Source organism: Lepidochelys olivacea (genome assembly GCF_965140295.1).
Source record: "Lepidochelys olivacea isolate rLepOli2 genome assembly, chromosome: 2".
Taxonomy (NCBI): domain Eukaryota; kingdom Metazoa; phylum Chordata; order Testudines; family Cheloniidae; genus Lepidochelys; species Lepidochelys olivacea.
The window spans coordinates 111,306,776-111,332,456 of NC_140412.1; the positions used below are offsets into that span (position 1 = coordinate 111,306,776).

At 44.4% G+C, this 25,681-nt stretch overlaps 1 long non-coding RNA gene across 1 annotated transcript in view; it reads right to left on the minus strand.

Moving 5' to 3' along the window:
* LOC311516825 overlaps positions 1–25,681 on the minus strand; it is a 141,008-nt gene that overhangs the window by 75,993 nt on the left and 39,334 nt on the right. The window contains exons 4-6 of the long non-coding RNA XR_014710504.1: positions 24,763–24,858; positions 16,215–16,284; positions 12,417–12,533 (exon numbers count right to left, since the gene is read on the minus strand). This is a non-coding gene — a long non-coding RNA (uncharacterized lncRNA). The remainder of the gene's footprint in view (positions 1–12,416; positions 12,534–16,214; positions 16,285–24,762; positions 24,859–25,681) is intronic.

Sequence of the window (25,681 nt, forward strand, 5' to 3'; positions counted from 1 at the left end):
TCAGTAATGTGTAATGGGAGCATTTACTTGATTGCTAATGGCTGGGTTTACATGATGTCTCAAAGCATCAGTTGTAAGGTTTGGCAGCAGCACAACATGAGGACTGTGATTATCACTATAAATTAAATTTATGTTGATATAATTAGCAGTTACGAGCTAACACGATATTTATATTGATACCAGTAAAATCAATGCCATACCAATGAAAACATACTCCAAAAGTTATACAATGGCTGTAATGGGATTCCAGATGTTTCATTGTCCCAAAACAGTCCTCCTCTTTACTGTAAAAACAAACAAACAAAACTCCAAAACACCCAGTAGTTTAGACTAGACTAAGTGCTTTTAGAGGAATAAAATCTGTTCTCTTGTCTAAAGTACCTTTCTGTGTTTCTGACAAAGATTTGGGGAATAAATGAAGACGAGAAATCCCCACGAAGAATCATCCTGGTTTTACCCAACAAAAGTGTAAGTGTTGGAACATGATATTTGTGTTTGTGCACTTCTTTTCTGACGTGTGCTTTTAGTCCTAAGTAATTATCTCTGAGTCTATTGTGAGATTATGGATTAATTAGAACACCAGGACTCTGTTGTGTTCCTACTGGCTAGAAGGGCTTGGGAATAGGCAAAAGATGATACACTGTTGTAGCTAGCTTGCACCTGTGTTTAATTAATTTGCTCAACAGAGAGCTGTTTCTTGAAACAGGATAGTTTGCTGTTTTTATTTCTATAACCCATAGAAAACATTTTCTTTAACAAAGATTAAGCATTTTTAAGGAAATACAAATGGGTGCTTTGTGATTCTCCAAAACACAGTGATTCTTGTTAGATATCTACTTCCTTTGGAGGCATTTACTAATGTTGGCAGGGCTTTACACTAAGTCTTGGTTTAATTGCAGGATGAATATTATTACTTAACATTTATACTGTGGGAGTACCTACAGGCCCCAGCCGAGTCAGTGGCCCATTGTTCCAGGCACTGTACGAACATAGGGCAAATGATAATCCCTGCATCAAAGAGCTTACCATGTAAAATGCTAGTTACCTGGGATACAAAACTTTATGTGCCTGCACTAGTGATCTCAGAGGTCCCAAGCTAAATTTTTATCAGTCTCTGCCTACTGCAAGTCTGGTGCCTGATGAGCAGCTGCTGTGCTCATAGATCTTCCAACCGAAAGTATGGGGGTTTCTCGCAAGAAGCCGCGATAGAGTTATGCTGTTGTCTCACAGGAGTGGGTGGGTGAAATTCTGTGGCCTGCGTTGTGCAGGTCAGACTAGATGATCATAATGGTCCCTTCTGACCTTAGTATCTATGAATCACCTCCTCCAAGGTATTCAGGTGCCCAGCTCCCACTGAAATCCCTTTGAGGATCTGGGTCCTAGTACCTTTAATAGGCAGAGCACACCCCTGGCTGCATTACAATATGTCTGAGCAACAGATCATTCAAATCACCTGAGTACCAGCACTAGTTCCATCATTTATAGGTGAAAACAATCATCATAATTCACAGCTACCTAACCTACATGATGCTTTGTAGCACTATAAGGTTTGTTGTTTCCTTGCTATAGACAGCATGACATAATATCCCCCCCTCCACACACACAAATCCTCCACACACACTATATTTTATATTAAAATATAATACAATATTAATAATTTCTATTAAAGCAATCACAATGGGGGGAAAATGCCCAAGCAACACCCAAAAACCAGGAAGTTAAAGTGTCTGTTGGCGTAACTCCATAGAAGTCAAAATTACTTCAACAGAGGATTTGGCTCAGGATGTCCAAACAGCAAAACCAATAATTTATTACCTAAGTGAAACAGCAGACATTGTACTTAGGCACACCAGTATTCCAGCTCCAGACCCTTTGTCTAGGTAAGCCCAAGCACTCCCAAGAATTCATAGTAACACTAAAAAACTGGTGCTAATCACGGATTCCTTAATCAATGATCAAATTAACAAGGCCAGCAGACTATATGGCATGTAACCAGAAAATAGCTCAGTGAACAAGTGCGTAATCCCAGCATTGTGTATATGATAACACTGACATCAGAGGGCCATACAACCTTTCCCTCTATCACTATTATATGCATAACTGAAAAGGGAATGGTATGGATAATGGAAATCCTCCACATTTAGTTACATCCAAACTGATCATATTTTCCATTAGAACACTATCCTTGACAAAAAGTGTAATAAAAATAGAGTATAATTTCCATGTTGCAAATTGCATTACGCAATCTATATGATGAAAGATTTTTTGCATGCCTCTGCTCTCTCTCAGGTAATAAATCTATTGTTTTTCTGTTATATTGCTTTCTGGAGAGTTCTGGTTTTGTTCAGGTGTTTGGGGAGGAGGGGGGTGAGCACAGCATAACTGTTTGATGGGTTGGATTTCTTGCAGTTAATGGATTTGACCATTAAAAACATACCTGCTCTGTTCAGCACCCTTTAGACCAGGGGTGGGCAAACTTTTTGGCCTGAGGGCCACATCTGGGTGGGGAGATTGCATGCAGGGCCGGGGCAGGGGCTTGGGGTGCAGGACAGGTGCAGCAAGGGGCTCAGGGAAGCGGGTTGAGGTGCAGGACGGGTGCGGCAGGGGGCTCAGGGCAGGGGGTTGGGGTGCGGGCTCCGGCCCGGCACCACTTACCTGGAGCGGCTCCGGGGTGGCAGCGGTGTGCTCTGTGGCCAGAGCAGGCTCCCTGCCTGCCTTGGCCCCACGCCACTCTGGGAAGCGGCCGGCACCCCGTCCCTGTGGCCCCTGAGGAGTGGAGGGAGAGGGCTCCATGCACTGCCCTTGCCTGTGGGTACCTTCCCCGAAGCTCCCATTGGCCCCAGTTCCCCATTCCCAACCAATGGGAGCTGCAGAGGGAGGTACCCACAGGCAAGGGCAGCGCACAGAGCCCTCTGTCCCCCCACACCAGGGGCCGCAGGGATGGGGTGCCAGCCGCTTCTGGGAGTGGTGCGGGGCCCATAGCGCCATGGAGGTGGCAATCCCGTAGGCCGGATCCAAAGCCCTGAGGGGCTGGATCAAGCCCGTGGGCTGTAGTTTGCCCACCCTGCTCTAGACTGTGTTTTGCTAATTTACGATGACAAAAAGCAGTAAGGTCTAATAGTCAAAGCATGGAACTGAGAGCCAGGAGAGCTGGGTTCTATTCCCTACTCTGCCAACAACTAGCCATGTGACTGTAATAAGGTTACTTAACATATCTGGGGCAGACTATGAGTGGGTGAGAAAAAGGAGCCTCTAAGAACCCTTCTCCTGGCCTTGTGTGACTCATGCAAGGGCCTGTCACAGTTCAGCCCCTGAGCTCTGGCAAGGCCAGGGATTGCTCACTTAGGGTTTGTCTACACTGCAATCAGAGGCATAACTGAAGCTTTGGGTAGCATGACAGGGTCGGGCCAGAGGGCTACAGGAGAGTAACAGAAGGCAGATATATTAGCCCCTGGTTAAGTAGGTCCCTTTCCCCTGGGTAAGGTAACAGGGAAGGTTCCAGAACAATCAGGAACTTTCTGGAAACAATTAAGGCAGACAGGCTGATTGGAACACCTGCAGCCAATCAAGAAGCTGCTAGAATCAATTAAGGCTGGCTAATCAGGGCACCTGGGTTTAAAAAGGAGCTCACTTCAGTTTGTGGAGTGTGTGTGAGGAGCTGGGAGCAAGAAGCTGAGAGTGAGTAAGCATACTAGTGGACGACTAAGAAGTACAAGCATTATCGGACATCAGGAGGACGGTCCAGTGGTGAGAATAAAGAAGGTGTTGGGAGGAGGCCATGGGGAAGTTGCTGCAATCCACAGGGCCCTGGACTGGAACCCTGAGTAGATGGCGGGCCTGGGTTCCCCCCATCCCTCCATTCCCCCAACTCCCTACTTGATACCGGAGGAGTTGAACTGAACTGTGGGTTCCACCAGAGGAGAAGGTCTCTGGCTTGTTCCCGATCCACTAGGTGGATCAGCAGAGACTGCAGGGATTGTTCTTCTTCCTTTCCCCATGCTGGCCAGTGATGAGGCTAACTGAGTGAACGGCAGAATTTTTCGAGCCACGAAAGCAGCCAAACTGAGTGCTGCCGTGAACCTCTGAGGCGAGCAAATCCGCCAATAAGCACAAGACCCACCGAGGCAGAAGAGGAACTTTGTCACAGTAGACATATCCACGCTAGCTTTAATCTAGCTAGTATGACTAAACACAGCAGCGACGGGACAGCACGGACCCCAGCACAAGCTGGCCATGTGCGTTCCAGGTGGGCTTGTACAGCCCCTGCTGGGATCCATGCAATCATATCTTCACTGCTATTTTTAGCTGCACTAGCTAGATTAAAACTAGCATGGGTATGCCTTCCCAAACTGCAGTCACACCTCTGATTGCAGTACAACATGCACTGAGGCTATGGCTACACTAGAGAGCTTACCGCAGGGCAGAAAGCAGCGATAGTTATGTCAAAGGGAAAAGCTCTCCTGCCGACATAGCGCTGTCCACATCAGCGCTTAGGTCAGTGTAACTTACAAAATGGAAGAGATCCCCTCCCCAGTTCTGTTGCGCTGGTTCTCCATCTTGGATTTGGGGGTCTCCTGTATCTCTGGCACTGTCCCCAGGACCTGCATCAGGGCTTTGCAAGTCAAAGAGCTCCTGGTTATCTACGTCAATCTCCTTCTGCGTAGCATCCTGGACACCTGGTTGGCATCTGCGGGGTGTTTTCACCCACAACATGCCAGGGTTTGGTGGTGCCCCCCCTTGCAAAAAACTGGCCCATCTCTCTTCAGAGATGCAAATCTTGCAACTTCTGCTAGAAGCGTTATTGTTCCTGGTGTTTTATAACCTTGTCAGAGCTCCTTGCCTTTGCTTGGGCCCTGGATCAGGCCCCAAGAGTGCCCCCCTGTTTCATATGGTTTGATATCCTGTTGTATATGTTAACAGATTTATTTGGGCATAAGCTTTCATGGGTAAAAAAACCCACTTCTTCAGATGCATCCGAAGAATGCATCAGACGCATCTAAATAAGTGGGTTTTTAACCCACAAAATCTTATGCTCAAATAAATCTGTTATTCTTTAAGGTGCCACCGGACTCCTGGTTGTTTTTGTGGATACAGACTAACACGGCTACCCCTCTGATACTTGTATATGTTGGCATCCCGGGGACTGCTGTTAAGATAGGACTGGAGCTGCTCTCTGCAGAAAGCAAGGAAGCCTAGGATCTCAGCATGAGGCTATGGAGTAGCACAGGGCATGGCTGCTGGATAATTGGTATGGGATCTGGATGTTTGAATTTGGGCTAACCTGGCTGTATACCAGCATTTAAACTGAGGGGACATCAAGTCAAGATGATCCTGGAGCAGGAGATGGCAGACAGGTAAACAGGCGTACCCTGGTGCACAGCAATGCAGTGGGAGGACTGCCAGAAGCAGAATAGTTCGTTTGAAATGGGAATGTGTCCACACCTACTTTACTGTGGAATAACTTACTCCAAATTTGAGTAACTTTGCTTCCAAAGTGGATTAATTAATGCAGATTGAAATGCCAGATAATACAAAAGAAAAACAAACCCTTGTGTATGTGGATGTTTATCCCCCAACAATGCAAGTTAATCCAAAAAAGTTTCAAGTGCAGACAAGCCCTTAAAGACTTCCACGAAAGTATTTGCACAGTGATACACACTGCTGCTGATTCAGGGACGCAACCGCCACGTGACTCAGCAGGTGATCAGTTTTTTGCCGTGGGCTGTAGTCTGCAGCACTCACTGCTACCCACGTTTAAACGACACCTAGAACAACTTTTTCCCCAACCCCTATTTACAGCCATGTTTACTCTCATATTTGGAAGGAGAGAATGAGCCTGAACTGCAAAGTTCGGATCTAGAACTGAACTTTCTGCAAGTTTGGGCTGTTTGTATCAGTGATTTTAATTTGGCCCAACACACAGAAATAGGAACCAGCTGCAAAGATGAAATAAAAATCAAACTGTCCCCAAAGCCTGGGGATTATCATGTATAGGGCTCAGCCTTCTGGAGGTGCTCTCATTGCAATCCTATACATTTTCTGTCCTCTCACTTTTATTGTTGAAAATGATATACAGGCACTCCGCACTTAAAGTCATCCCGGTTAACGTTGTTTCTTTGTTACGTTGCTGATCAATTAGGGAACATACTCGTTTAAAGTTGTGCAATGCTCCCTTATAACATCTTTTGGCAGGCGCCTGCTTTGTCCACTGCTTGCAGGAAGAGAAGCCCATTGCAGCTCGCTGGTGGGGGCTTGGAACCAGGGTGGACCCGCAGCCCCCTAGCAGCTCCCCGCTCCCCTAAGTTCCCTGTGCGGCAGCCACCCAGCAGGCTACCAATTGCCAGCAGTTCAGCTGTCCCTCCCCCCACTGCCATGTGCTGCTCCTGGGAGCCTCCTGCTTGCTGGGGGGGGGGGGGAGAAGGGGGCTAATGTTAGGCTGTCCCCCTCCCCCCTGCAGCCCACTTACCCCATCTTCCATAGAGCAGGGGGGACACACGATGGGGCTCAGGATGGAGGGAGCTGCCTGGCAACAGCTGCCATCTCAGCTTGCTGATCTGCTTAAAAAGGCAGTGTACTTAGAGTGGGGTCAGCATAATTAAAGGAGTAATGTGCATCTCTCTTTCACACACACGGTGTGTGTCTCTGTCTCTGTCTGCCATGCTGTCTCCCCTCCCTCCATTCGTGCTGCCTTGTAGAGTGTGAGGCTGCATTAACAACGAGTTAACCCTTGAGGGCTCAGCCAATTGCTAGTTCATCAATTAGCAGTAAGGCATCCCCTGGGAAATATCGCACCCTCTGACTCCACCACCTCAACCAAGCTTCACAATCATCATCGCTGTGTATCAGTATTTAAAACTTATACTGTGTGGTGTGGGCATATTATGTGTGTGTGTGTGTGTGTATATATATATATATATATATATAGTCTTTTGTCTGGTGAAAAAACTTCCCTGGAACCTAACCCCCCGATTTACATTAATTCTTATGGGGAAATTGGATTCGCTTAACATCGTTTTGCTTAAAGTCGCATTTTTCAGGAACATAACTACAACGTTAAGCGAGCAGTTACTGTACATCAGACAGAGAGAATCACGAGATTGAGAAAGTAAACACAGAAACAGCTATGACCCCTGAATCGTTTAATGTTTCCTCCTTATGTAATTTGAGTGTCTCCCCCTCATTTTGGGTCACACGCTGCACCCCACATTTGGGCTTTGGCAATTTGAGAGCGATGGAGAGAATAAGGGGCCCTACCCATGTTTATGTAAGACCTTCCTCTTCAACTGTTTCTTAAATAAAAACCTCTTTTTGTGTCCTGTCTTGCTGAAAGTGGTTCCTCTTGGAACCTTTTAAGTGTAGTATTATTATAATGCTTTGATCATTTATTTTTTGTGCATGAAACAATTGACCAAGCAAAACACAGGCTAACACTCAACACTTCTCTGATTGTCTGTCATGCAATACATCTGGAAGGCTGCATCCAATCAATTCTTTATTTGAGGTGAGGAGGGGAATGGGGGGCACACAGAGACCTTGACATTTGGGGAAACAATACAAGACTCTGGTACAGGATGAGGGGGGAAGGAGAGGTATACAGACCCCCCCAGCCTGGGGAGAATGGGGGGAAAGGGAACCACACAAAGCCCCTGCCATAGGGGGGGTGAAATAGGGGGACAATGATATGGAGGGACCGGGACATGGGAGTCACTCAAAGCCTCTGGTGTGTAGCAAAGGGATAATGTGGGACACAAAGAGCCCCTGGCATGAGAGAGGAGGTGGGAGAAACTGCAGGCAGTCCCTAAAATAGAGAGGGAATGGGGGTGAGGCACATAAGGAGCTTGTGGGTGGAAGGCGATGGAGGAATGCAAGAAGTCCAGAGTACTCGGCCTACAATAGCTATGAAGTGTTCATCCCCTAGGTACACAACACCCTGAGTGCCTAAGTGGGTGAAAGGGCATTTTGTAAATAAAATGATTATATATTGCAAAATTGTTAGGTTCAGTCCTGGCAAGCAGATCAGCACTGGCTCAACAGAAATAGATAGCCAGCAGATAAAATAGATGAGTCAAAGGGATCACAGATCCACCACAGGATAAGAAATCTTATGTAATACACTTTGACTATATTCTGAAGGGATGATTTTATGACCCCCAGCATCATTCTAGCACTTTCACATTTCTTCTCCCTTTGTCTGTCTTCATGCTACAGTGAATCAGGAGAACAAAAAAGCAGAGCAATAAACGCCAATATCCAACTCAAAGCTTTCCCCCATTGTCAGTTTCAGAGCACTGGCTTTCAGCTTGGAGCCTTTCTTGTCAGGTTCAAAGTCCTGATCACGACTTTAACACAGACCAGAGGAACAATGAAGGAGGCAGCAGCTGCAACTGTGAAACTGACTGAAAAAAGAAGATATTGGCCCCTGGAATGTTCTGATGAAATAACGGGAATATACATATTGCTATTTTAAATTATTTATATACTATATGTAAGGAAACAATCCTATTAACTCTACTTCCAATGGGGCAAATGAGTAACTCTTACATAACAGTGTGACTGTGTATTATGTACAGATTTAGTTGCCTCGAGAACTGCCATGAAAATTTACCATCCCAGGCCCACATCCTTCTACCGTGATTGTTAAGAGTGAAAAATCTAACAACATCTTACTTGCCCCTCCAAAAAACAAATTTTGGTCACACTAGAAAACAGGACTAGAAAAGAAGAGAAAATATTCTGTATGTGTTACAGTGCCAAGTTAGCATTGCAGAAGAAATCTTAACTTTTGGAATGTCTTGACTTTTGAATGCTCAGTTTCATAATCTTAATGGCTTTCTATTTCTGTTTCCCTGAGGTGTCTTTTTTATTTGTTTGTTCAAGGAAAACCAGGGGAAAATGAAAAATCCAGAGTTATAACCTCTGGTGCCATCAGCTTGTAAACATCTTGAACTTTGACTATTTGTCTTGGACAGTTTACAGACTCCACACAGTTCACTTGAGATGAGAACACGGTACTTTCCAGTCCAGCACTATCTCCTATATGCATCTAGCGCAGTGGTCACCAAACCATCAATCCTGGAGCCCCTGCCAGTGGACCGTGATGTCCGGGCTGCTAAAAGTCTGGCAGTGCAGTGGGGCTCAGGCAGGCTGCCTGCCTTCCTGCTGTGGCCCCACGCCGCTCCCAGAAGCGGCTGGCTGCTAGCACATCTCTGCGCCCCCTGGGGTGGGGAGGCGGCGGCTCTGCGCGCTGACCCCGCCCCCAGCACCGTCTCTGCAGCTCCCACTGCCCCCCTTCCCTCCAGGTTGATTTAATGTTAGCCTTAGTTTGCACTTTGTCATCATCCTTTTAAAAAATAAATGTATTTTTAACCCATTATCTATCCATTGTATGTTTCCCCAGAGTCCTCCCACTTTCAGTCACGGTTTCCTCACAAAAATTAACCTAGGCCCTGTGCTTGTAGTATAGGAGTCTGCCCTCACATTCAGCAAGAGCACCTACGGCATATGTAACTCGTGAGCTGTATAATTACTGGAGCACTCCCTAGAGAGAGAGAGAGAGAGAGAGAGAGAGTTACAGGGAAACAATCCCACGGAAATGACTTTCAGGCAAGGCTGAACCTGAGGTACCCACAGCACAATGGACATATTTTACGTAACACACATCTCTGACCATATATGGAGCACTACCTATCATAGGGATGGGTGAACTTTTTCAGCTAGAAGCAGCTCACTACTCGGCCCTGCATAGGTGGGGATGAAGAGATAGGAGGGAGAGACAGTGTCAGAGAGAACATTACAGTTAGTGTAAATGGTAGTGATAAGATCATATGGTGCACACACTTCAGGAAGGTTCCATGACATCATGGATCATCTTTCAGAATATTTGGTTACGTTATAAATTCTAGATATTTGATTTTTTTCTTAATCTAGTGTTATCTAATCCAGAACAGTTAACACACAGAAAAAGATGGAGGGGGGAGGAGAAAGACCAGTCAGCAGTTTGCAGTTGTGATATGTACAAGAGCCAAGTCAGAAAAGTGTAAACCATTGAAACGGCCAAGTTAAACAAGATACAGTTAAAGCAACAGCTTCCCCATAATCTCCCCGGGAGTTCCAAGATACCTTAGGGGACCAAGTTAGTCCTAATTGTATCTTGTTTAACTTGGCCAATTAAACAACAGACTCTTCTCTCAACTGGCTCATTTTGCAGATATCACACCTTGCTTGCTGCTCACTCTTTTATTCCCCTTTTGGCACACATACACCAGATATTTTTATTAGACCTAGGGAAATTTTTAAAGAATCCCATTGGTCAATACTGATCACCCTCACATGAATAGTTTTTTAATCTACGCTTTCTCCCTGCAACAGCAGTAACTAGCACATGGAGTGATACCCTCATGCACAGACCATTTGAAGAGATGGCACTGACTGTTTTGGAAAGAGGAGAGAGAAACACTTCTGAAAGGAGCCAGCAACTGCAACAGTGGCTAGAATTGGCTCTGGCCGAGGGGAGATACTGGAAAGAGATGGGAAAAGAGACAAGAAACTGACTTGCAAGTCCTCAATATCTGCTACTTAGAGTTGCCAACTCTGTTTGCATCTATTTCCAGAAGGTTTCATCTCATGACATAATGGCATTAATGACTGACCTACTGTACTCTAAAACTCATTCACTACAGAGCCATCATTTTGCCTTTGGTGGAAATAATGAGAGTCATATGGATTATCATCTCACATTTTAAGCATATTGCTTAAGTAAATAATATTGCAAAATCTCCCCTTGCAATGTGAATCTTATTTTTAAATAGCGAGATCAGGTTTAGGTTACTTTGCTTGTTAACGCATGTTTAAATGTTTGTGTGTATGTTTGTATGTTTGTAGTTAATTCCACTATTTAAAAATACAGAAAATAAAATAGCATACCATTAGAAAAGGACAAATACAGCAAAAATCCGTGGATTAGGTTTATTTAACAGAAAATGCTTGACCACACAGAATGCATTTTGCTGTGAAGTCATCGACTTTGCAAAGCCAATTTTTATAGTCAAGGATCTCTACACTATTCATCATTGCAACAACAATAGTACTCTCTCTTTTTTACGGTACTTTAGGAGCTGCTGTGTTTTAAAGAGCCCTCACCAAAATCCATTTCTGTTGAAAGTGCAAGGCAATTGCAGTGTAGCATAGGCTAAAGAGACAAGACGGACATGCCTGTGTGCGTGCATATATCAGTTACGGTGCACAGACTTTACGTTGTGACAAAGCTGCAGCCACACAGGTAAAGAAATGCATGCACAGTGCAACTGTTGGACAAGCAAATGCACATTGTCATGGCATTTTAAACACCAGCTGGACTACTGTATACATTGGACTCAACATTCAATATTCATTTTCAGAATGCCCTATGATTTATCTTCCAAGTTGCTCTCAGCACTCTCCTGGAGATTTATATTTAATTCCTGGAGACTCAAGGACAAGCCTGGAGGGTTGGCAACCCGGCTACTATTGCCTTCAGAGGGGTGACATATCTATTTATCTATCTAAAATAAAAATGGGATGAATTGAGGCACAAAGACTTGCCCAAAGTCACACAATGAATCAGGTGCAGAACAAAGGCAGAGTAAGGAATAGAAACCTGGCGATTTTCTAACAAACAGTTATAACAGAAGTTTCTTTTTGACGTCTGAGCTGCTAACACATACATATTCTGATCACTCATTTTTTGAGAGAGATACAACTATGATTTATAATCACAGTTCCAGTAAATATGAAAGAGCTGCCAAATCTGCCTATCTAAATGGCAGTGATCTCATATTCTTTTATCAGATGTTTTAGCAAAAAATTAGATAGAAGTCTCCTTTTTTTCCCCTTGCTAATATGGCATACTAGCAAAATATTCTATTTTGAACTCTGCTGGAAGAGCAAGCATTTCAGCGTCGTATGTCTGACAGAATATAATTAATATCAGTGAGGAATTAAAGGAGATTTAGAGAAAAAATATTGCACACATCTGAAGTTAAATAACAATTTGGCCTCATTAAAATGGGCTATCACTTACTACTAATTTTATTCTTGGTTGCAAAGGCCAGCATTTGTTTGAATAAAGATGAAAAAGTAGCTGTTAACATAGTGCAAATGAGAGTGCAAATTGGAAGGAACAATTATGTTAATGAGCATTTGAATGTTGCATAGTACCCAACTGCAAGCAAAAAAAAAAAATCCCCTTGATATATTTGAAGAGCTAATGATTATTTGGCAAGGAAATTGAAGCCCTGATTCTGCAAGCTTCTTTGCATGGGTGTAGGGTTGTTCAAAGGATTGGAGCCTACCTAAGAATACTTTTAAAATAGAATGTCATGCCCCTATTCCCCCCCCCCCCCCGACAAAGACAGGGCATTTCTACAAATCAAAATTACCTCTGAAAATCCTTTTCAAATCCCCGATATTAAACCAAAGAAGCTTGAGTCCCAACTTTCCCACTACTTGTCAAGTGCTTGGTCTCCAAAGAGAAGAGAGAAGTTTTGTCCCCATGACTGTGAATTAAACAGCGAAAGAAATTATTTCTTCTGGTACCTATCCCTTTAGAATGAAAAACACATAAATGGAACAGGCAGCATTAAGACGAGCTATAAAGAGCTATACAAAGGAAGCCATTGGCCGTGCACAGCCGCAAACATTATTGGTCCTACAAGAACTAGGAACTATGCTACATGTTCCTGAGTGCTGTCTACTGGCACCTTCTCCATTAACTGTTTTCATATATACAGATATAAAGCAGTCTCATAACCGGGAGCAGCTCAGTCATCTAGATTTCAGTGGTGCAAGACAAGGAAAGTGGCTATCAGTAAAGAAAGTCTGAAAGATCAGTTTGCAGTTAATGGAGTAAATTCACAAAGCTGGTGAAAGAAAAAATGTATACAAATCTTAAAAATGGAAATTTTTTATTATGTAACAGAGGAGCGCTAGGCACCTCTGTTACATAATAAAATTAAAACCAACTAAAACAGACAAAAAACAACAACCCACCCCTCATCAGCTTCCATAAAACAAAGAAGGGGGAAATAAGGAGTGAAGGGTACAAAATAAAATCAGTGATGAAATTTACATGAAACAAATGAGGAAGAAAGGGAGTGCCCATCAGTCAAAGTAGAGAAACAACTCTGAAATACCTGATCTGTCTGGCTGCAATGAAGGGTGACCAAAATACTTATTCCATACAGAATGGGAAACTCAAACTATCTGGTACCCAATACAATTTGGTTTACATACACACCTCAGATACAGGCTTTGGCTAAACTAGGAGTTTTAATACTGCTGGACTATCAAGGGTACAGCTCCGTGGGTGGAATGTTGTAGTGTAAGTTGGTGGAAGCTGTAGTGTAAACGAAGGCCAACATTTTGAAAGGTCCCTCAGATTTGGGGTGTTTCAATTTGGGCACCCAAAAAATGAGACACTGATGAAAATTTAGGTCACGATGTCTTGGAAGCCATTTAAGTTCATGTAGGGCACGTCTACACTGGGAGCTAGATGTGTAAAATTCCAGTTTGGAGGAGATAGAATCATAGAATCATAGAATATCAGGGTTGGAAGGGACCCCTGAAGGTCATCTAGTCCAACCCCCTGCTCGAAGCAGGACCAATTCCCAGTTAAATCATCCCAGCCAGGGCTTTGTCAAGCCTGACCTTAAAAACCTCTAAGGAAGGAGATTCTACCACCTCCCTAGGTAACGCATTCCAGTGTTTCACCACCCTCTTAGTGAAAAAGTTTTTCCTAATATCCAATCTAAACCTCCCCCACTGCAACTTGAGACCATTACTCCTCGTTCTGTCATCTGCTACCATTGAGAACAGTCTAGAGCCATCCTCTTTGGAATCCCCTTTCAGGTAGTTGAAAGCAGCTATCAAATCCCCCCTCATTCTTCTCTTCTGCAGGCTAAACAATCCCAGCTCCCTCAGCCTCTCCTCAAAAGTCGTGTGTTCTAGACCCCTAATCATTTTTGTTGCCCTTCGCTGGACTCTCTCCAAGTTATCCACATCCTTCTTGTAGTGTGGGGCCCAAAACTGGACACAGTACTCCAGATGAGGCCTCACCAATGTCGAATAGAGGGGAACGATCACGTCCCTCGATCTGCTCGCTATGCCCCTACTTATACATCCCAAAATGCCATTGGCCTTCTTGGCAACAAGGGCACACTGCTGACTCATATCCAGCTTCTCGTCCACTGTCACCCCTAGGTCCTTTTCCGCAGAACTACTGCCTAGCCATTCGGTCCCTAGTCTGTAGCGGTGCATTGGATTCTTCCGTCCTAAGTGCAGGACCCTGCACTTATCCTTATTGAACCTCATCAGATTTCTTTTGGCCCAATCCTCCAATTTGTCTAGGTCCTTCTGTATCCTATCCCTCCCCTCCAGCGTATCTACCACTCCTCCCAGTTTAGTATCATCCGCAAATTTGCTGAGAGTGCAATCCACACCATCCTCCAGATCATTTATGAAGATATTGAACAAAACCGGCCCCAGGACCGACCCTTGGGGCACTCCACTTGACACCGGCTGCCAACTAGACATGGAGCCATTGATCACTACCCGTTGAGCCCGACAATCTAGCCAGCTTTCTACCCACCTTATAGTGCATTCATCCAGCCCATACTTCCATACTTCCCATAGATAGTCTCATGCTAGCTCTGATTGAATTAGCACACTAAAAACAGAGCGAACCGTGGTGGTGTGAGCAACGGCAGGGGCTAGCCATCCTGAGCACATCACCATTTGAGATACTGTGTGTGTAATCAGGGCCCCTCTTGCCTCTCACACCATTGCGACTACACTCTATTTTTAGCGTACTAACTTGATCAGAGCTAGCGCAGGTATGTCTCCATAAGCTGGAATTTACAGCTCCAGCTCAAAGTGTACACATACTCTCAGACTCTGACCAAAGTGGGATCAGAATCATACTAGCTACAGCCACACTGAAACACAGTTGTTGCAAATGTGGCCCTAGCATGGTATCCTGACCCTGTAGACATTGAATTTTGTATGAGAACCATGTTATAACACTGGTTAAAAGATACGTTTATGAACAGTAATCCCCAGACATAGGGTATAGCTACACTGCCATCATGGGGTGCAAGGGAAGGTTATGTAGGCATGCCTGAGCTAACTTTAATCTAACTAGCTTGGGTCCCAGAGCAGCAATGCTGTGGCAGCACATGCTTCAACACAGGTGGTTAAAGCCTGCTTGGATCCCTGGGAAATTACTTGAATGGCTGAAGCAAGCGTTGCTGTGGCTTCAGTGCACTGACACTCAAACTAGATAGATTAAAGCTAGTATAAGTATGTCTACAGAATCCATAATCACTCCCTGTGCTTGCAGTGTAGATATATCTGGGTTTTATCTTCCAGTGTAGATGGAACTGAACTGTATTTTAACCCTGTTTCAAGGTGTAGCAAAATTTGGATTAAAGTCTTGGAGAGAGAATAGGACAATGCTAACAATGCCTTGCGGAGGTAAGTCACACTGGGATATAAGTCAGAAATCTAATTCAATACTCTTAAGCTTTGTGCCCACCTACCCAGGCATTCCTTAGCATTCCTGTCAATGAGTTCATTTTTATACCTAGTGTACAATTTTCTATTTCTGTCAAATTGCCAGTACAACTTTCTTGTTTTTGCAACAGCCTTAATTGGAAATGAATCTGTTGGAGGGGACAGTCTCTGACGACTGCTTAGAGGAGAGAAACAGAACTCTGAGCTCCATGAGGCAAAGACAGGACAAGCTAGAAGCTTGGATTCAAGGTCTGAGGTTCAGAGTCATCCGTCAGCTTTCACAAATGGTGCAACAGTAGAAATGGAAAGAGCTAGAGAGTCAGACAACCTGCAAAGTACACACTACAGTCACAGCAATGAGTTTGCCCTGTAGTTGAAAAGCTGCCCAGTGACATCACAGATAAATCTGTTTGTTTTTTAATTGAATTTGCTTATTTCTCTAAAAGAAGAAACAAAGGAAATCAACAAAGAAGCATGAGGAGTCCATCAATTCCTGAATATTTCATATTACAGCACCAAGTGTGAACTAATTCTCCAGACCACCTAACTAGAGAGAGAAGTGAAGTGCAGTGCTTTTGGCCAAGACAACAGAAACACTTGACCTAAATAATCTTGTGCTGCTCCACTAACAAAATTCACTCCGTGTACTCATATTTTTCATGTCTTACCTGTGACAGGTGGTCTTGTGTTGACATGTTGGCCCGCATCATAAAGCCTGTGGGGATACTGCTACAATACCTGCAACACACAGAAGCATTAGAGGGTGAAATTCTATATACCAAAATTGACAAGGTGTCCAGAGATGGCAAGCCAATTGCAGCAAGGTGCACAATTAAAAGTGGTGATGCTTATACAGCATATATAAATGTATCTGGAGTCAAATAAACGCTCTTTGAATTTTGGTGTTTTGGGAAGTGTAGTATCATCGCGATGCTTTGATAGGTAAGCATGGCATAGATCCATGCTGTTGTAACTGCTCCATGCAGCTCTATGCAGTGTTGTTGCAATGTTGGATATGAGAGAGGCAAGGCGGGTGAGGTAACCCCTTTCATTGGACCAACTTCGTTGGTGAGAGACAAGCTTTCAAGCTACACAGAGCTCTTCTTCAGGTCTGGGGAGTGTATCATTCTGAGTACATTTCCCAGACCTGAGAAGAGCTCTCAGTAAGCTCAAAAGCTTGTCCCTCTCACCAGTAGAAGTTGGTCCAATAAAAGATATTACCTCATCCACCTTTCAGGGCGGCGGAAGCTTCCTAACGGGGAGGTGGGGGGTGTCACCGCTGCCTGAACTATGGCACCATGACCCCTCCATGCTGCCCCTTCCCCCAAGATCCCACCCTCATTCCACCTCTTCCCCCGAGGCCCCACTTCTCTTCTCCCCAAGACCCTGCCCCTCCACTCCGTTGCTCGTCCTTACAGCCAGTAAAAAGTGGGAGCGCCCCTGCCACCTTGTCTCTCCCATCTAGCTTTCCCTTTCCTGTTACCTATGCTAAGGGTGAGGTGATTTTGTGAGGAAGACAAATATTCACAAGAAGCTAAGACCAGTAAGCCCTTTACATTTGTGGGCTGAGACACATTGCTATGGAGGCAAAAAGCTTTTACATTTCACCAGTTCTGCCCTCCTTCTTCCCTACTCCATGATAGGTACCTCCTTTATGTTCACAGGTATAGCTTTTCAAATCATTTTATCACTTTGCTAATGTGAACCTAAACCCTTCAGTTCAGTATAGTAGGATGGCTGGTTATGCTCTTTTATTGTACTTTATCTTTTTTATTCATGCCTTTTTTCTATATATTCTTTACCACTTCACATTATTTCAAGTTGCTTTTACTGCTTTTTGCTGTTGTGGTGGTGGTGGTGTTTTTTGTCATAATGGTATATACCCTGAACTAATAATATCTCATTTGATTCCTTTCAGGTTAAGTATTTCTATGTTAGAAGCAATAAGCAATTAAAGACCTATGCTCTTCATCTTATGTCTCCATTCAAGTGCCTAATAAGACAAACAGAAGCCCGGCTATAATAAAGAATTTAAAGAGATTAAGCCCATCACATGCCCTGCTGAGTGCATTTCTTCCTATCAAGTATTTTACTTTAATTGAAAAACTTGTACCCTGTATCCATGTTTGATTCATCCTTTACAATTACTCTGTTCTTGTCAAACCTGAAAAGTGAGAGGGAAATTCTGGGTTTGTTTCCTGTTTTAAACACATTATTTCCACAGATCTTGATGTTCATTTGTTGCAATATTCTAGGGAAGGGAGAAAGTCAGGCCTTGTCTATACTACAGAGTTTTGTTGACAAAAGGCAGCTTTCATCGACAAAACAGTGGAGGTGTACACACAATAATGCTCCTTCCTCTGAAAAAATTCTCCTGCTTTGCTAACAAAGTAAAACCACCTTGACAAGAGGCGTAGAGCTTTTTGCAGCAAACTTAGGTCGACAAAATGTCAGTGTAGATACTGCGCTTGGTTGTAAATGGCCTCCAGGTGGTGTCCCACAATGTCCATCACGATGGCTCAGCCCTCCCCCTTTAAAGGGATTTTCTGAAATTCCACTTCCTGTTTGCTTGGTGTGGACTGCCCACATAGCATCTTCCCAGCTGACCATGGTGGCTCCATGCAGAAAACACTGTCCCGCTTGGAGCACACCTGAGTTGTTAGATCTGCTGGCTCTGTGGGAAGATGAGGCTGTGTAGTCCCAGCTCCGTTCCATCCATAGGAACTTTGTTGCCTACGGTCAGATTTCTTGTGGCATGTTGGATGATGTCTATGAATGGGACACACGTCAGTGCCATGCGAAGATAAAGAAGCTGAGACAGGTGTACCAGAAGGCAGGGGAGTCAAACCGCCGCTCTTTGGTGCTGTGCCAAAGACCTGCTGCTTCTATAAGGAGCTGAACGCCATCCTCAGCGGTGACCCCACCTCCACAGCCAAGCGCCCTGTGGATAATTCAGGGTGGCTGGAGACAGGAGACAGTGGAATCAACCCTGAGGACAAAGAGGTGGATAAGGAGGTTGAGTTGGAGAGGAGATGGGACAGGCAACAGGGTCATCTGGTACCGTGGTGAGTCAGGTTCTCTTCTCGACCCAGGAGGGTTCAAGCCAGTTCCAGCACTCCAACTCTGGCATGCATGATGCAGGAGAGGGGAGCCCAGATAAGTAATCTTTTTGAGTTGATGCTGGTTCATAAGTAGAGCTGTCCTTTGTTTTGTTATGTGCTAGAATTGGGTTAAGGGATAGAAGTGTACAAGACTAGCTGTGCATTCCCCTGTGTAGCTATGCAGTGGGGCGGAATAGTGCATTAATGTGCAGCAAGATTTCACGGGAATCCTCTGGAGAAATCTCTAAGAAACTTTCCTGGAGGTACTCACCAATCCTCTGCTGAAAGTTCCTTGGGAAAGCAGCTTTGTTCCTTCCCCCATTGTAGGAAACTTTCCCCCTCCAATTGGCAATCACTTGTGCAGGCACCAAAGCGGCACACAGGCAAACAAAATACGGACCCAGTCTGAAGCCACATGCATGCAGGGATGCGCCCTTGCATCCTTGCTTACCCTCAGGAGTGAGATATCAGCTTCAATGACACCTGTCTGTGGAAAATGGTGGCAGAATTTATAATTTTGCCCCGAGTTGTTTGCAGTGATCCCCTTAGAAAACCACCAAGACCCTTTCCCCCATCTTGAGTGCACCCCCGCCCAGAGCCAAACTCATGTTTAGGGAATTGGCTGAGCTGTGTGCTTGCCAATGGACAGTGAGAAAGAGGTGTATTTTACTATAATGATTCAATGCTGAGTGCACTAACGATCATGCATCTGTTTATTGTTTCTTGTGCTTCTGCAGACGTGACCTTCAGGGGAACCCCCTACACACCAGTGGAGTGCCTCCACCAGATAAGGAAGTGACTGAAGAGGAGCAAAGAAGACATGTTTCAAGAGGTGCTCCAATTCTCAGATGCCAAAAAACAAGAACACAGGGTGTGGGGATAGACTGTAAATGAAAATCATAAAATAGATAGGCAGAAGAGGAAGGAGTGAATTTTAGTGGGCCAGGAGCAGATGACAAAAGTGATGGAGGAGCAAACAGAGAGGTTGAAGTCTCTAATCGCACTGCAGGCAGAACACACGCATGCTCAGTCGCCCATGAAGCCTATACAGAACTGATTTTCATGCCCTCCCCAAACTCCTCCCACGCATTCCTTGCATCTTCCCAGCCTGTCGCAGTACCCCCATTCACTCCTCCCCTTTTCACAGCTTACAAAATGATACCTTAAGTTACACACAGCTATGAGAGTCTCCTTCAGGAGATGGCCTTTTCCACCAAGCATTTTCTGTGTGTTGTTAATTTGTATTTAGTAACATACTCTCTAAAAAATAATCCATCTTCATTTGTCTCCTACACATGGTGGTTGCTGCTGGAGTTAATACACAATGGCAACTGGAACATTTGTTGACTACAAATCACAGTCGGGAAGCAGTCATCAAAATTTTCATGCAAGGCGGCAAGTTAGAGCATGGCAGAGTGCTGTATAGAAAGACACATTGCTGGAGCTCATTTTCAAAATGGTGCCTCAAAGCCTCCCTGATTCAAATACCCCCCCCACACACACACACACACCCCATTGTGCCCGTCTAATACCCCAGGTATCTGGCTGCTCAAAATCAGCCACCAGGCTATCTGACTCCACGCTCCACCTCAGGGAAAACTTTTCACACACATAATGGAACACACAGCAAACTTCTATGACCATGGGAATATTTTCCTCATTTAGGTCTAATGTGTCATAAAGGCAGCGCCAACGTGCTTTTCATCTGCCACAGGCACATTCTATGGTCATTCTGCACCTATTCAGCTTATTGTTGAAGTGCTCCTTGCTGCTGTACAGGTTTCTCGTGTAGGGCTTCATGAGCCATGGGATAAAGGGATATGCTGCAGCTCCCAGGATTGCTATGGGCATTTCAACATCCCCCACTGGAATCTTCTGGTCTGGAAAGAAAGTCCCTGCTTTCTGTACAGGCCAGTGTTCCTGAAGATGCATGCATCTTGCACCTTCCCTGACCACCTCGTGTTCATGTCAGTGAAAACGACCGCGGTGATCCACAAGCGCCTGCAAAAACAGAGAAATAACCCCTTTCTATTGATGTACTTCTTCACAAAACAGTCCAGGGCCAAAATTGGGATATGCATGCCACCTATTGCCCCGCCACATGTAGGGAATCCCAATGCCGCAAAGCAATCCGCTATTTCATGCACATTTCCAAGGGTCACAGTCCTTTGTAGTAGGAGGCAATTAATGGCCCTGCACACTTGCGTTAACGCAGCCCCAACAGTGGACTTCCCGACTCCAAACTGATTTGTGACTGAATGGTAACAGTCTGGAGTTGCCAGCTTCCATACAGTGATCGTCATGCACTTTTCCACCAAGAGGGCACCTCTCATTTTGGTGTCCTTGCACTGTAGTGCTGGGGCAAGCTCCACACACACTCCCAGGAAGGTGGCTTTCCACATCTGAAAGTTCTGCAGCCAGACCTGCATAACAATGCGATCCCACCACTGAGTACTTGTTTCCCAAGCCCAATAGCGACAGTCCACTGTGTGCAGCTACTCCTTGAATGGCAAAAGTAATCTGGTGTTGTTTGTTTTCCTGGCACAGAGCAGGCCAGGCACCTCTGATTCCTGTTCAGCTTGGATGCTTGTGATATACTGCATGAATACATAGCAGCTGGTCATAACAGTGATCACAACAGCAGACAGCAGTGGAGGATCCAACATTTCACTCAGAGATGGCGGGTGCACAGTAAACAGGGGCCATTGAAAATGCTGTGAAATGCAGTCCATGGAATGATGGGACAGAAAAACCTGCATCATGGGATGTTGAACCCTCAGGCATGATGCACTTTGATCCATTGCGCCTTCCCACAACACCTAGCTGCAAAAGGTGGCGACTAGCACAGTGGGATAGCTACCCACAGTTCACGGTTCTCACTACTGATGCTAGAGCACCGACCGTGGATGTGCTCTGCTGACAGAAGGAGCATTGTGTGAACATGCACAAGCAATGTAATTATAGCGATTTTTAATCGTCAGCGTCACTTGCTATAGTGTAGACAAGACATTCGTTTCTCACTAGTTATGTCCATGTAGCACAAAGAGCACAGACTTTTGAAGTGATGTGCAAAGCAAAAAGGTAGCCATGTTGCTTTGCCAAGTATCATGTACAAAGCAGGATGTGTAGGACTTTCAGTTGAGAAATAAGGTGTTTTAACTCACCTTTTAAAACACCTGTTTCTTCTCTGTGATATTATTATTAACTATTTGTATTCCTGTAGTGCGTAGAGGCCCCAGACAGAATCAAAACCACATTGTACTAGGTTTTGTACGACAACATTAGAAGCCATGGTCCCTGTCCTGAAGAGCCGGCAGTCTAAAAAAACCCAAGAAGGAATACCACTGCAGAAAGGAGTAGAATGGATATCAGAATGATGCTAGGCACAGAACTTAATCATTCCTTTTTTTGTGGTAAGCAAATTGTCCCCAACTTCTGCTCAGCAAAAGTATTGGTAGTTTTAGTATAATTTCCTTCAACATTAACTGTTACCCCAGCTTAATTTTTATATATATAAATTTTCAATGAGACTTCTGATATTTGTGATGTCTCAGTCTGGGATATTGCCACTGAACTGGGAAGTACCAAGAGGATTCCACAGAAGAATGTGAAAATAAATCAGTAAACATGTTTTCCAAAAGCCAGTACAAATTTATTTCTGTGCTGAGTACTCTCTCACACACAGAGTGGGGATATTCATAATAGAAATCTAGGTTTAACTTCAGTGTTGCTTTGTAGTTCATCTTTGACTGTCATCAGATGTCAACACAAGAATCATTTTTAAAGCTGAATCAGTACAAATGCTTCACAAGCAGAACATAAGCCCCACATTAGGCTCATTGGGAAGAAACCGTGATATCAATTGTGAAATTTTATGAAAGGGCAAGTCAGGATAATACTTACAAAGTTTACATGAAGTTGTCAAGGAAGTAAGCAAAAGGAAAGAGGGCTGATAACATTCTCTTCAGATGTGCTTTCTTAGCAAAACCTATGGGAGATGTCCTTAACATGTATTTACTTATTTGGCTTAAAATATTTATACTTTTTCACAAGCAATTTAGCAGCAGATGAGATTCCCTCCCTAACACTTGCACAAGTCAGGGAGGTTTTAGCTTTATTTCCAGATGACAGGCTTGGTCTGGCCCGGGGACAAGGCAGAAGTAATGCAATGTTGTTATTGTTACTAAATTGTCCCAAGGAAAGTTTGAGTAGGCTTGTCTTTAAAGCATTCATTTCTAATAACTTGGCAACAAATCTTATTCCTGTCTTTGACTGCCTGCTCCCCCTGCTTCCTCTCACCCTCACTTGTTACAGGCTCCCTGTTGATTTACAACAGAACTTTGACATTTGATCTGTTACTTAATAAGGGCTTAGGCCATTGCTTGTCTAAGAAAAGGGGGAATACAATTATGTGGACTAAAATGATATAGCTCTGTTAGAGTGGAGACAGCAGAAACGGATTTCAAAGTCCAAAGAGAAAAATGATACCGTCAGAAGGCTCTTTGTATTCCACTGGCATAAATCTCCTTTCTGTGGTTCCTTACACTAGTTCTAATTATTGGAAGCCCATATATCATATGAGCTTCAAATAATTAGAACTAAAGCAAAGAAATACAGAAGAGGTGAGGAAGAAAAGGAGGGCTCATCAAAATAATACAACAGGAGCACATGCTGCAGGTCATTCTGCTGATACTTCTGAAGCAGATAGCCTGTATTTAGTTATCTCTGTGTTGCTATATCTGCCCTACATAAATCCTATAGTTCAAATCCTTTAGCTTTATCATTTGTAGTACAATAGCACCCAAGTCCTTCAACAGTGAATCGAAAATGTGAAGTTTTTTTTTAAAAAAAAACCAACCCACTCTCAAGGAAGGAAATCCAAAATGAAATAAATAATTCTCCCCATCAGACTTGTGATTACTCCCTGAGGCTCCAATTCAGAAAATCCCAATTCAGGGACTGTGCTTAACGTTAAGCATGGGTTTAAGCAGTGGTGTCGTGGTTTAAAAAAAAAAAAGTGGATAAACGAACCTAAACTCTATATTCTCCAAATGAGAAGTGGGTAAACTCCATTTATCCATGTTTGCCCTTGACTAGACTACTATGCTGAAGTCTCTCTGAAGTCAATGGGACTAAGTATGATCTTAAGTCAGGGGAGGGCAAACTACAGCCCACAGGCCGGATCCAGCCTGTCAGGGCTTTCAATCCGACCCGCGGGATTTCGAGCCCCATGGCGCAGCAGGGCTAAGGCAGGCTCCCTGCCTGCCCTGGCCCCTGCACCGCTCCCGGAACTGGCCAGCATCATCTGGCAGTGGCTCCTGGGGGTCGGGTGGGGCAGGCGGCTCCACCACATGCAGCCCTCGCCTGTGGGTACCAGCCCCACAGCTCCCATTGGCTGCAGTTCCCCATTCCCAGCCAATGGGAGCTGCGGGGGATGGTGCCTCCAGGAGAGGGCAGTGCACAGAGCCCTCTTCTCCTCCCCCCCACCCCCAGGGGCCACAGGGACATGGTGCCAGCCAGGGCAGGGAGCCTGCCTTATCCCCGCCATGCCACGGGGCTGGCAATCCCACGGGCCAGATTAAAAGCCCTGACGGGACGGATACGGCCTGCAGGCTGTAGTTTTCCCTCCCCTACTGTAGACATTAGCCTAGGTAATCTATCTCCTTGTGAGGCACTAGTGAGGTCAACAGAAGAATTCGTTCACCAACCTTGCTTTGTTTATACAGGGGATTAGGTTGAGAGAGCTATGTCTCTCAGGGGGTGGATTTTTCACACCCCTGAGAGAGGTAGCTATGCTGATGTAAATTCCCAGTGTAGATCAACCCTCAGTGAAAACCTCTCCTTAATGTGCAGTAGCAGTAAGAAAGAACAAACAAACAAACAAAAACATTCAGTTGTGTAAGGAATGGGATGGTGAAAAATATAGAAAAATACTGTAGCTCTATTATATGAATTAATTATATGCCCTCATCTAGGATACTATGTTCAGTTTTGGTCTCCCTATCTGAGGGTCATAGCAGAGCCCCATGCTGTACATTTCATCTAGGCCCTCCCAGCACTTTGATCTCCCATTCCTAAGGTTCCCAGGCTCACTACTTTTCCCCCCATTTCTCACCCACTTAGACTTCTGCTTCCATCCCTCCGTCCTCAGCTTCTCCTCCACCCCGTTGAGCTCTCTTTTCTCCTTTCCATCCTAGCACCATGAAATGACCTGTGAGATAAAAATAATACTGTGTAATACTTCATATAATAGACACGTCTGGACAGGCTCTTGCAGGAGACACTGTGGTCTTGCATCTGTGGATTAAAAAGATCACATTTTATACAAAGTTTCTAATGACTAATTTCAACAGCAAGTCTTCACTTCTACACTCATAATTAAATGGCTAATGTTCCCCCTTAAACTACCTTGGTCCCAACAAAAGAAACAAAGGAAATCACAATTCTTCAGCTACAAACCAGCTCGTTAAAGCAAAGCAAAGAGTTGTGCAATTAACCCCACAAAACCTGAAATTTCACAGTGATGTCCAACACTCCTGGTTGACAAAGGCAGGCTTTAAATCGCACTTCTGTTTATTGGCACAGCAGTCTCAGTTAAAGTCAGGGTGTCACACCAGATTTAAGCCATAACTGTCTATTTCCTTGTTTTTGTGAGCTGAAAGTCGGCTCCTTATTGTGATTTAAATTGGTCCATTGGGTACTCTGGGATGCAAGTTCCATTAAGCTGTGAAACAAAGAATATGATTGCTTTCAAGCACAAATACCTGCATATTTCCCTATTATTGTAAGTAATTCAGCAAGAGCTTTCGATAATGTTTTATTAAATGTGCTATTGACATGTGCATTTTATAGCTTCCTTTGGAGTTCTCTCACAAGCTGGTGGCTTTTTTGCCCTTAAGTTGCAAATGGTAGCTGCATGTTCACTCAAGACTGTTTTCTGACAGGGTTCTCTTATTCTGCCTTTCTTGGATACACTTTTGCCTTGCATGTGTACCAGAAGTATTTGCCAGTTTTATGGAATTTTACAATGTAAT